The 14,230-nt window shown below is 36.6% G+C and overlaps 1 long non-coding RNA gene across 1 annotated transcript in view; it reads left to right on the forward strand.

Moving 5' to 3' along the window:
* The first annotated feature begins 709 nt into the window (after window positions 1-709).
* Window positions 710-14,230, forward strand: part of LOC150108994 (uncharacterized) — a 56,978-nt gene continuing 43,457 nt past the window's right edge. Inside the window, exon 1 of the long non-coding RNA XR_016550144.1 lies at window positions 710-1,144. This is a non-coding gene — a long non-coding RNA (uncharacterized LOC150108994). The remainder of the gene's footprint in view (window positions 1,145-14,230) is intronic.

The raw sequence follows: 14,230 nt of genomic DNA on the forward strand, positions 1-14,230 counted from the left end.
TTTCCTTTAAGTTCGTCACGGTGTTTTCCAAAGGCTATCCAACCAGTTGAATTCTACATATAATTTCTTCTTCTTCTTCTTCTTCACTGTCTCTCTCTACTATGATCTTTAGTCCTGGATAAATATAGGAGGTTACTATATCAGTTTCCTGGTGTTCCATTTGTACTAGCTTTTTGGTGCTGTATTTATTATACATTATCTTTGTTTTGACTTTGGTTATATCTACTTTTTACCTTTTTTAAATGGACGTAAATAAAACGAACGTATTATTTCTTATTAGTTTATTCAATCCTTTGATATCATTCTCTCGGATATTTGTCAGCTGTCTGATTTATAATTTATGTATTTATTTAATTTCAAGGATATTTTGTTCTACATTTATTTGTTTCTGAAAGCCATTGGCTAAAGGAATGTTATCTTCGACCACTGTTGTTAGCTACAATTACGTAATTAAATAGCCATCAAAGCTTAGGTTGCAATAACCACTCAATTTACAGAAAGAGTAACGCATGTTAGACATTCACAATAAAAGACAGTGTTCGTTTTTTTTTTTTTGTTTTTTTATTCGTTATTTTATTCTAAATGCGAATAAAACTGGTAAACACGACACGTATATCAGTTGTTGATGTTTACATTGAAAATATGTTTACTGTTCATTATAACATAACGGGATGCTGATGTTCTAAATCCGCTATCTCACATTCCTTTACGACTTCGAGCAGACCTCGCTACAGCTTCAAAACACGGTGTAATATTATTTGTATTGCGGTAAGAATAACGAGCATTCATTTCGAAGAAATTGTGAAATAAGTAGATACAATGCATTTTAGTTTTCGAAAAATGTCAATATAATGTTAGCTAAAGCATTTATGACTGGAATTAAATATCTACATTTTCGTCGATTATTCAAACGTTTATACTTGCTAAGGTACAAAAGAAAAATGCAATCTGTGACCATGCGTAATATATTTGTCGAGAAAAGTAATGAAAAGATCTTACCTATACCTTACAAGGTAAGATATGGATTGTTGTTTACAAGTCTGTCTGTTGCCATTGGTATCACATCTGGAGCTCTGTCAGTAAAATATGCTTGTTCATCTTTTCAACAGTTTTTGCACTCCGTGGAGGATGATGAATATGACTAGTAAGTGAATTGTTTCTGGATCTGTCTTTTATTTTTATTTTTTAATAACATGGTCATTCATGCCAACTATGTCACGTATTGTTGAATTACACAAATGAAAGTTTGTTTCCTTAAGCAGGGTGCACTTGTTAATATAAGAAACACTCCCATTATGATGTGCATGACGAATGTATCCACCAGTATATACACATTTACGTTTCTATTATTAAGCAGTGTCTTTTGATAACAAAACCAGAATCTCTTCCATTATGATGTTGTGCGAATTGTCCTCCAGTTACTATATGTATATATACAGGGTGTTCGGGATAAATTTGACATATTTATAATTAATTATATTTTTCCGTAAGTTACATGTATTAACACACACTTCTCTTCATTTAAAAGTTTGGACCCTTCTTCATTCATATACAAGATGTCAGAAAGGATGGATAGCTGGAACCCACCTGAATCATGGAAGAGAATAACTTGTATCATGATGATTCGTGCCCGCCATCAAAATAAGGATATTACGACTGCTGCCCAATGCTCCCTGAATACAGTAAAAACAATCAGGCATGAACTAGAGACTTGCAATGGTGACTACGAGGATGTAGCAAGAAGAAAGATCCCTAGCAGACGATCTGATTGCGTTCGTACAGCAGAATTCCTCGCAAATCTGCAGGAACAGGTGTTGAAGAACCCTGGCATTGGAATTCGGGCTTTGTTCGTGGAGTTGCTAACTGTAGTCAAGCCCTGGATAACAAGGGTAGCCAATGGTAGGCCGTATGTATGGCAGCAGGATTCGGCCCCTTGCCACACCTCTGGGAAAAGTCAAAAATGGTTGTCTGAAAATTTCTACGACTTCACCAGTCCAAATGTTTGGCTTCCAAACTCCCCAGACCTTAACCCCATGGATTATTTTGTATGGGGTGCAGTTGAAAAAGACACCAATCGCACTTCCAGTAATACAAAAGCCCAGTTAATGGATAAAATTAAAACAGTTTTTGCGGCCCTTCCCAGGGAGACTGTAGCATCAGCTTGTTCGAGGTTCCGAAGCAGAATTGAAGCTGTGATCGATGCTAATGGTGGTTATTTTGAGTAAATCTTGTTGATAGTATTGTAATTAACTCTGCCTGTAATGTTTTTTTGTCAATTCATTAAATTTAATAGATACAAAGATTTTCTTTTTCCTTACGAAACTGTCAAATTTATCCCGAACACCCTGTATACACACACACACACACACACACACACATGATGGTGGGCTCCCCTATCCGCACCCAGGGGACGCGCTCTCTAGGGGTTACAGGGTCCCCTGAGAGTATTTGAATGTTAGAGTTAAAATTTATTCAGTATTACAGAATATTCGTTTAGTTAAGATGAAGTTTTTTTAGATTAGTCATTTTTAATTTTAATCTTATAAATTTTAAATATATAAGTGTGTGTGTGTAGCTCAGTGGATGTGGCGTTTGCCAACCACGGCGCTTGGCCGCACAAAGGAAGACTTGGTTTCGAGTCTAGTCGGCGACTAGAGGAACTTTTTCTAAGCCTTTTTTCGACCGTTTCCCGAGTTAGTCGATCTCTGGCACGGGCAAGCAGGTTTTTCCTCCCAGAAACTCGGGTTTTTCGTCCTGTAAACTCAAGAAAATCGACCGTAGAACCCACATTATTTCAGACATTAAATATATTGTGTTAGGGACCACGAGATGGCAGCACATTTGAGCCGTCTCTCTTCACTGAGTACCGCTTAATTAGTGATAGCCTTGGGCCATCTATCTCTGATTGGTACCAGTGGAGATTGAACTGCCCACTCAGTCTCCAAAAGTTAGATAGGGCTAAATGGCCTCACCTACTCCCCCTATACAGGAATAAAAAGGCGTTAGCTGATTTTTTTTTTGAAGTGTGTGTGTGTGTGTAATGAATAGTTAAAAATTGCCGAAATGGTTTATTAACTGCGGACGTAATTCGTTAATACAAGTACTGTTAAATTAGAACTATTCCTTCGTCATTTGCTGCATCCTAGCAAGTTAGTTTGGTCGTTTATTAATGATGTGCTTGCTGGCTATGCACGGATCAATTTAATATAATGGATTGGGAAGACGAAAGTTGATAACTTTATGGTCTAGGCAACCCCTCTTATGAAAATTTAAACACCAACCTTACCTACAAAATTCATTGCCATGTCAAGCAAGTCTTAAGACAACAACAGGACAATTCTGAACCTATCACACCTACTTTTCCAGCAGAAATAACAAATATTATAGCCCATATGAACAAAAAGGCTCCAGGTCCAGATGGCATCACCAACAGAATAATGAAATTACTATCCAGAAAAGCTATAATTCATTTAGTCAATATAATCAATGCTACTCTCAGATTTCAGCACTTTCCCACAACCTGAAGGACTGCCGACATCATACCTGTCAAAAAGATTGGAAAGAATCCCAAACTCCCAGAAAGCTACAGACCTATTAAGGGCACTGAAAAAGTTATACTCACACGGCTTCAATCTGAAGCAGACAAGTTAGGAATCATTCCAAACGAGCAATTTGCATCCCGTAAACACCATAATATAATATTGTACAACAGATACACAGACTGGTTGAGCAAATCACAAAATGCTACAATTGGAACCTCTATACAGTTGCGGTCTTTATAGATGTTGCAAAGGCTTTTGACAAGGTGTGGCATCAGGGCCTGCTTTATAAACTTATAAAATTCAACCAATCAAGCTAATAAAAATAATAGATGCATACCTCAAAGATCTATTTTTGCTAATCATAATAAATGAAATCGCATCAACTAGATACAAAATCCTGGCTGGAGTGCCTCAGGGCTCTCTCTCTCTCTTGCTCCTCCCCATTATTTTCAATTTACATAGCTGACATTCCCCAAAACCCTAGTACAATCATCACAGCATTATGTGCAGATGACACCGCTCTACTAGCATGATCACTCAGCTCCCGACTGGCAGTCACTAGACTCCAAAGCAGTATTCATATACTAGAAAAGTGGCTGATGGACTGGAAGATTAAAGTACCCCCCCCCCCAAAAAAAAATACAACTATAATGTTTTTCAAAAAGAAGGACATTCACCTATTAGGAGTCAAGATTCCATGGCAGACCGAAGTTAAATACCTAGGCATGATACTTGACAAAAAAACTTAAATTCAAGAATCATATACAACACATTAGCTTGAAGACATCTAAAGCAATCACATAACTCTACCCCATGATCAACAGAAGCAGCAAGCTGGATGTACATAACAAACTACTTATAAGATGGTAATACAACCAGTCATCACGCATCTCCTGCATGGAGCCATACCTTGAATACAAATATTCAAAAACTGCAGAGGATACAGAACAAATGCCTGAGGATGATTCTGGATGCCCCATGGTTCATTAGAAACTCCCAGATTCACAGAGAAGTCAATATTCCTTATATTTCCTCCTTTCTCCACGATCTAGCAGAAAAGTTCATAAAGGTAAGTAATCATCTAAACCCGCTGATCAAACAAGCTTCGGACTACAATGAAGCGGAATACAAATATAAAAGACTCAAATCAATCTTATGCTCAGCTGAATGTAGCTAATCTCAATGCCCTCACAGGGTGAGCCTAGAGCTCAATAACACACTACTCAAAGAACCTCCCTCACAAAGAGGAATATGAAAAGCATTAGTGCTTCACTCATCAAACCAGCAATGTTCTGCGTGTACTATACCATTCGACAGTATGGAAAAAAGCAGTTAATGCACAGCTACCTGTTTAAGTGAATGCCAAAAGCTTGCTATGAACGCATGACAAACACTTGCACGTACCTTTCTGACAAAATATAGCTAGCAAACATCACTATTTCAGCCGATTTTCATAAGATAAAAAAATCCTCTTACGCTTTTTATTCTCCAAAGGAGGTACGCGAGGCTGTTTTAGCCCTAAGTTTGAGACTGGAGGGGGGACCCAGACCACCAATGATCTTGAACGGCACCAGCTAAGAGTTCCCAAATGCGTGAGACCATCTCATGTCCCTAACATCAAAAATAATTTATATGAATTTACAGATTTGTTTAATTGATTCTTGCACTTTCTTTATCCATGTGTGGGAGACTACTGACGTCAAATATTTGCAGTATTAATTAAACTTTAATAAAATTCTGGGAAATGAGTTTCGTCTACTGCAAATTCTATCCATATAACAGAATTTTATCTTTCTTGCACTGCAATATATAAAGTTAGTGATTACGTGTAGATAATTTTTTACTATGAAAGTTAGATGACTGTAATTCAGATTTGGAAGCATTCTCTGAAATGTGTTTGCAGAATTTCAACAAGTCTGGTAAAACTGTGGACTTCTGAAGACTAGAATGTACGTGATTAATGTGCGTTTCATAAATATAATCCCGAACAAACTTAAAATTAGAACAAAGAATGGACTTACAGCTGTAAATAACCAAAATTATCACACAATTTGACACTTATTTTTCACCCCAGGTTGATACACCATTAAGTGGATGCTAATTGTATCTGTCATAAGTAATAGCAACGTAAGACAGTACATCACAACACAAGATAATTCTTGCTATCCTAGTAACACCCTTGACAACCATTTCTTAACCAAATATTTGCTAAAATACACATGGAGACATCAGTTTCCCCACTTGGAAATTCTACTATAATCTCATCCAAATTTCCTTTACTATGGAACACTCATAACCAAACCAAATGGGCTGACCTCCATGAATTCTACTCCAGAAATGAAACCTACCTTTCACTGCCTTTTCAATCTTTCCCACTTGAATGGTATCTACCCAACATCATCGAAACAAGCCTGCATTCAAACAGATTTCAAAAACCATTTAATTGCTCTTCATTTTTTTCAAAAATTATGGAGAACATCCTCAGCAGCCAATTTCAATTCCTGGAGACCCACCAGCTAATCAGCGACCAACAATACAAATTTTGCTATCCTCAATCTACAGTCACTCTCTTCTCCCTACCAACTTTTGGAAATGCACCACGGAAAGATTTGAAGAAACTTGTGGTCGCTCTTGGCAAGTCTAATATTTCATTAAGTTTTGCACAGAAGCCTGATTAGTAAACTATAATGCAGTGCCTTCTATCCTTAGCAATTTGTGGCACCATCTTTTTGCTTGTTCATTACATCATAGTTGACTCAGATCTGTACTAATTTCCCAAAACAGACCTAATCTTTTCTTTAAAAAAAGATCTCACTTTTATGTCCCCTTACTTTTGAAAATACCAATTTCTCTGACCACGAAGAGAGCTCTCTTCAGAATGGCATACCTCCAGCCTCTTCAAGCACAAAAACTTGTCAGGCACAGCTTTCTTCTGTCTCAGAAAATCTGGATGTACTGTTCTACTCAAGATACTGCTCACCTGTAGAACTCTGACATGAGAGCAGGAGTGTCATCCAGTCTTAGAATAAAGAGCCTCTCTCAAGAAAGTTTATCTGTTTCCTACACACTAAAAAAAATTTGTGTGTCATAAATTGCATGTACCTCAAGAGAGGTATGTAAACACACATTTAAGTTGCTCTTGTTGATGACATCAGTTTGTGACTTGGTCTTATCGCAACATTTTTACCATCGGACAATGTTATTGTCAGAAGAAAGGCTATGAGTTTAATTCTAGTGGTTGGCTGATGAAGTTTTCTAGGCCTTTTATAAGCCAGTTGCCAAAGAAGTCAATCTTTCGGAGACAGACAGGTAGTGCTTTTCTCCCTCCCAGAAACTGCTTTTCAACCCATACTCAGAAAAACTGAACACAGAATGCACACTATTAGACCATAATGATAGTTAGGTTTTATGATCCTAAGTTGGCTGCAATTGTCTGCCATACTCTTGCCCAGAATTCCTCAATATTATCTGTACTCATGAAACCACTTAAGGACGATTAAGAGTCAAAACCAGCTGCCTACTGACTTCTAAATATAACCCAGGAGTCTCCACTTTCAGAGGGGAGGCATTACAGACTTTCATTAGTCCTGGAAAATAAAATGTGTTATTAAAATCACTCTACAGTAAAAATCCTTTGAGGGCAGACCCCCCCCCCCACACACAAGGATTTCAATTGCAGGCCTCAAAATGATTTTACTCTTACATGAAGCAGCAAGTAAATTCTACCATCCACTGCTGCAAATGTAAGAAAGTTGGATTTATGAATACTGCAGCATATATGAACTGGTATGTTTAGTTCAAGTGCCAATAAGTATAATCATCATCAAATTCCTGACATGTACCCTCCTCAAGGGATGTACAGGATATGATAGTACTAAATGAAAAATTTACATAATTACTAACTTCCTATCTACAATTTTGCGCAAAATCAGTCTATTACTTGTCAAGACTCCAATATTATCATTATCAGATCTTATATTTCTATCGTATAAGGCACTTTTTACCGTATCAATCCACCTATTTCTTGGTCTTCTTCTGGGTCGTTTTCCTGCCAACCTGGCAGAGAACACTTGTTTTGCTAATCTTTCCTCGCCCATTCTGTTTAAGTGACCATACCACCTGAGATTAGCTCTGCTAACGCATTCCTGGATGCTGCCAATGTCAAGTTCTTTCCTAATATCCTCATTTTTAATGATATTGCCATTGATGCCATCTGTTCACGCCTCCAAGCTTTCTCAGTACTCTCACATCTGCAGTCTCTAGTCTTTGGTCAAGTGTTTTACTTCTAACCCAGCTCTCAGATCCATAAGTAAAAACTGGTTTGAACACTGACTTGTATTTAGTAATTTAGTGTTCAGACTAATAATTTCTCTCTTATTCCATATGAATTTATTCAATTGACTTCCTATCACACCAGCTTTGTTAATTCTGTTGTCTACTTCCATATTTAATTTACCATCTTCACTAACAATCGTGCCCAAGTAGCTGAAATGTTTTACTTGTTCCACAGGTTCTTCATTCACAACACAGTTGACATTTTCAATAATTCTACCTATTTTCATTGTCCTTGTCTTTTTAATGCTGACCTTCATACCATATCTATTACAACAGTTATTCAATTTAGTCAGGGAATCTTGCAAACTTGTAGTGGATTTATTCAGAAGTATAACATCGTCCGCATAAAGCAAAGAGCTGACATTAACATCTCCAATTCTGATATGTTTAATACCACTTTCCTTCATAATGTGATCCATATAGATAATGAACAACAAACAGGATAATGTACATCATTGTCTCACACCAAATTTAACATTAAACCATCTTCCTGTACATCCTTCAATTCTAACTGCTGACTTACAACTCAAATACAGACTAAGTATTGCTTGATATGCCCCATTGACACCATATAACTGTAGCGTATTGAATAGCTTCTCTCTTGGCACCTTGTCATAAGCCTTTTCCAGATCGACAAAACTTAAATACAGTTGTTTGTTATGTTCCCATGCTTTCTCAACTATTTGTCGTAAAGTGAAGATCTGATCCTGACAGCCTCTATTTGGCCTGAATCCAGCTTGTTCTTCACCAAGCTTTTCTTCCACAATTCTTCTCAACCGTTTCTCAAGTATACTTGCATAGATCTAGCCAGGAACACTCAGTAGGGAAATACCTCTGTAATTCTCACATTCAGTTTTTTTTCCCTTTTTATATATGGGTACCATGAGAGCTCTACTCCAATCATCGGGAATTCGTCCCTCTGTCCAGGCTTTCTGAACTATGCAGTGCAGCCACCGTAAGACTCTTATACCACCATACTTCAGCATTTCTGGTCGAATATCATCTACTCCTGCTGCCTTTCCACATTTCAAGCCTTTGATGGCTTTTTCTACCTCAAGTATGGATATGTATTCCTGCCTGCATGCCTGGTCAGTGTTTTTTACCACTGTGCTGTCATCACTGCTTGTTTCATTTAGCAATTTTTCGAAGTAATTACTCCATACTTCAAGGATATCTTTTTCTCCTGTTTTCATGTCACCTTTATCATCTCAAACTCCTTTTACAGCACTCTTTCCTCCCTTTCTAAGCTTCTTCAACAACCTTCAGAATATCTTACCACCTTCTTGATATTTATATTCTATGTTCTTGCCAAAGTCTTCCCATGACTTTTGTTTAGCTAGTTTTACAGTGTTTCGCTTTCTTACATTTGTCTCTGTATTCTCTAAGAGCAAAAGCCGACTTATTTGCCAGGAACTTTTGATATTTCTTCTTTTTCTTCACTGCCTCTAACTTCCTGTGTCCACCATGGAGTCCTGATTTTTCTATCCTTGCAGACAACCTCACCACATGCCGCTCAGGGCTGAATCAATCAGGGTTGATTCAAACTCCTTTTACAGCACTCTTTCCTCCATTTCTAAGCTTCTTCAACAACCTTCAGAATATCTTACCACCTTCTTGATATTTATATTCTATGTTCTTGCCAAAGAACTTTTTTCTTTTCAATATGAAATTCAATTTTATACTGCTCAAGACTACATAGTGATCACTTCCAATTTCAAATCCTCTGTACACTCTGGTGTCCTGCACCAGGGAGAAAACATCACTATCAACAATAATATAGTCAATGAGACGTTTCTTATTCCTTGCCTCTTCTCTCCATGTGAATTTGTGCACATTTTTATGGTGGAACATGGTGTTAGTAATAACCAGTCCATGTCCTGAGCATAAATCCAACAGATATTTGCCATTATTATTAGCTTTGCTCTTTTCTCAAAATTTTCCCAAAATAATTTTGTATGTCTGACAATCCTTTCCTTTTTCATTGTGTCAGTTGCTTTTTCTAAACCATCAAAAAATTCCTCCACTTCTACCTTAGTAGAACCTTCTGTGGGACCATAGGCACAAATAAATCTCATTGTCCAGTTTCCCATTCCCATTTTTGTCCACATCACTCTACTTGAGACTGCCTACCATTCAAGAAGATTAGCTTCGTATTTTGTGTTGAATACTATGGCTATTCCTTCTTTTCCTTGTCATTTCCTGAATATAACATTTTGTATTTATTGCTCAGAAAGATCTCACCAGTTTGTCTTATTTGTTTCAGTCACCCCTGTTATGTAACCTGGTACTTATCTAATTCTTCAGCTAGCTCCATTTCTTTGCCGTTCAGGCTTCTTATGTTGATAGTACTGATCTTTAACTCTGGTGATGTTGAGTTGGGATGTGTTTTCAGATTTTTTCTAGTAGCCGACTTTTCGCTGTTCGCCCTGGTTCCCTGGCAAAAACAACGGGGGCCTTGTTTAACCTGGCGACGCCCCAGCCAGCATGAAATTTTGTCATGTTGTACCATCATTTTTTATTTTGGTTTAACCAATAAGAATACAATTTGGTTGGCTAAATCCCAAATTGCAGCTCATCCTCGTTCATTCAGTATCCAGGTAGATACCCAACAGGGTGCACCACGAGATGGTGAGGATTGGACATTAGGTCAGAAGCCCTGGTCGGTTCTCCGCATTCCTTTAAAGGCTATGTGAAGGTCTCTCAGTTATACAGCTTTGACCCTTAAGCACCCCCCAATAAGTATAAATAAGTGTTTATTAATTTTTGTACATCTTTATTCATTATAGGCTCATTTCAGGAAAGGCAGCATGTATTGCATTCATTTTGTTTGCATGTCCACACATAACTTACTCGTTTTATTTGACTGGACTGATTGGATAAAGGGAGTAATTAATATTAGATATGTTACTTAAAAATTATTAGCATGAAATTTTCATCTACTTATCATAGGCATGTTCCACATGAAATGAATGGAACAAAAGCAAATGAATACATAACAGAAAACTCTAAAAAAAAAATGTTCTCCCCCCCCTGCGTTTTTGGTGGCATTAATCATCAGTTTATGCTAAGTTCAATTCAAGTTTCCAAGAGGAATATTGTTCCTTTCATATGAGATCAGCTAACCCTCAGTTGAAGAGCTATTATATTCTTTACATCCTGGGTGCAATTCCAAAATAAGGTTGGAATTATTTGCAACTTAATCAAGATATTCCTCTTAATGCTCTTTACCTATTTAATTTTTAATTCACCAAGTTTATCAGAAGTAATCTGGACTTTTGTTTCTCTAAAAAGTGGAAAATTGCATTAACTGCTGATTTCATCTCATGAGATCAACAGTTAATGCAGTAATTTTAAAGGTAAAGCAATTTTCTTAATAAAATTTAAGAAGACTACCAAATATTTCCTGAAATCATTGGTAGAATCATAATAACAATTCCTTTTGAAGATCATCAGGGTAAATTATGAAATTAAAAATGGGCTGCTGCAACATACTAAATAGAAAAAATCTTTTACATAAGATGCAATAATTAATGTTCAGTAAGTGGAAGTATTCTAATTCTTTTACTCATATTCTCTTGGTATTAGATTAATCCATATTAGAAGACTCGAGTCAACCATGTTAATGCAAACATGTTTAAATTTGACAAGGTTCTGATTGATTTATTAACCACAGCAAATATGATTGCTTTCATTTATTCAGTTTGTCATTTTTCTCCAGTTATCAAAAGGTTCATGCTTATCCCACTAATCTGAAGTCTTGGGGATAGAATGAAGATAATGACCATATTTTTTCTGTTTTTGCAAAATATGTAGGCATTTAAGTGTTCTGGGTGGTTGGAATTGACTGAAATTTGGTATCTGGAATCCTTACAAAAATTTGTGGAGCTTTTCCTTTTTTTGTTTCAAGATCAATTGAAAGGGCAAAATGATAATGTGTCAAAATTAAATATTTCAATGAACTATCTGGCTGAATGGAATGCAATGAAATGAATTTTGCAAATTAGGAAAGATGCAACATCCATGTGGTAAATTTTGAATTCAACTAGCACATTTTTATAGGCTACAGGATTCCAACTGATAATTCCACAGTTGAACAGAATTTCATTAAATTTGACATTTCAGATTTGCATTAAAATTTGAATTGTTTATATTTTGGTTACAGAACATGCACAGAGGATCTGAAATAGAAAATGATATGAAAAATACTACAAAAATAGGCAGAACACTGAAAGCAAATGCATCCTGAATGGAGAACCCATAGAACAAGTAAAACATTGCAGCTACCTAGGAACAATTTTTAGCAAAGATGGTAAATTCAATATGGAAATAGACAACAGAATCAACAAAGCTAGTATGGTAGGAGAGTGAAAAGTTATATGGAATAAGAGAAATCAGTGAAAACACTACACTAGCTACAAACCAATTTTAACTTATGGATATGAAAGCTGGGTTGGATATAAAACACTTGAAATCACAGATGAGCGTTCTGAGAATTACTAGGAGAGTGAACAGACAGTATCAATGGCAGAATCATAAAACACGAGGATATTATTAGAAATGAACTTGATATTGTTAGCAATCAAGAATGTGAGTAGAGCTGTTCTCAGGTGGTGGTCAAACAGAAAAGAGAGAGAAGGTTCACAAAACATATTTGTTGCCAGATACTGGATGTCAAGAAAAAGATGCAGAGGAACAAGATAGGCAAATTGATACAGTAAGAATCCTTATGTTGACTTGACAATACTAGAGTTCTAGAGACTAATCTGGAAACAAATTGTTGACAGGAGATTAGTAATAATGGAAACTTAATGGAATACTGTCATAGAATCCTGTACACCCATTGAGGGTACAGGATATTTTTGGGAAAACTGTTGCTAGGAAGCTAGTAATAATGATGTAAACTCCCTAAGCGTACATGTCAGGCATTTGCCGACAAATCTGCATTTCAATCTAAAGATTTATTGTAGAACAATTTTAAGCTTGTTACTAGTCCTTGGTTCAGGACTGCTCGAAGATTTTCTTTTTTTTCCTTTTCACCATAACCAGCCATTTTGATTCTTATTACCAGACTTTCAGGATATCAGAATTCAACAAGAGAGGTTTCAAATTTCCCACACCAGCTATCATACCCTTCCTTGAATTCATTCATCATCTTTCTTCTGTTTGCTAGTGCCTCCACTTCACAACTTCTTTATCCATCCATATAAGCTACATTCCAGTCCTGATATCATCTTTACCCTGGTCATATCTGCATTACCTTGGAAACCAGGATATGTGCACAAAAGTCGGCAAGATTATATCAAGGCTTTGTAAAGAGGCTAAATGACACCCTTTTCCTTACATCAACATTATTATTATCCTCTGAGTCGTATTTGCAATATATGCTATGAACTTCAATCCTAAACTTCAACTTCCTATCTACTTAAATTCCAAAATTCCTAGGCTGATCAATCTCTTCTAGCATAATCCCACCAATCAAATATGCCATTAGATATCACATTAAAGTGTACAACTTTAGCAAATGTAAACTGACAGCCACTTTCACATGTCCACAATTCCAGCCTATTCAAATAATTTTGCAAGTGCTGTATGTCAGCAATATTTCCAATTACCTTGCCCATCTTTGTATCAGCAAACAGCTGATATAAAGATGGGCAGGATAAATGAAATGTACCCCAGGAATCGGTCCTTGTTAATGTAAAGACTGAATAACCATTTAACAAGGACCGATTCCTGGGGTACATTACTGGTCACCTTAATCCTGCACTTGCATCCCCATATACCTTTGATATAATGGAAAGCGACCTATTATCCAATGTAAGTTTATAATCCAATCCCATATCCTGCAACATATGCAACAGCATTCTATGCAGTATCCTCAAAAGCCTTAGTGAAGTCCAAAAGTATCATGGTTACACAAGTTACAAATTTTCACGCATTCCTCGTGTCTAACTCAAGCATAACATTTGAAATGCGAGCAAGTCACTGAATGTTCCCTTAGTAAACCCAAGCTGTTCAGTGCAAAGTATAGATTCTTTATCAACCTATTTCTGTATGTGAGCTCTTACCAACTTTTCCAAAATCTTCACCACCACTCCAGATAAACTGCTACTGCTACAGTTAAATACATCAGTCTTTATCACCACCCTTGAGCAATGGAATTATACATTCTTTACAATCCTGTGGAATCTTCCTTCTACTGAGACTCAAATTATATAATCAGGTTGGATGAATATTCTTTCATCATCCATGTTGATATTTCAAGCAGCTACTGCTGAATTCTTATTCAGTTATGCAAGTGATAGTACCTTCTCATAGCATCCAAGTTTCTTCATTTATTGTAGAGGTAGCAT

This window comes from Typopeltis vanoorti, chromosome 2 (genome assembly GCF_054136105.1).
Source record: "Typopeltis vanoorti isolate ZY-2024b chromosome 2, IOZ_Tvanoo_1.0, whole genome shotgun sequence".
Lineage (NCBI taxonomy): Eukaryota > Metazoa > Arthropoda > Arachnida > Uropygi > Thelyphonidae > Typopeltis > Typopeltis vanoorti.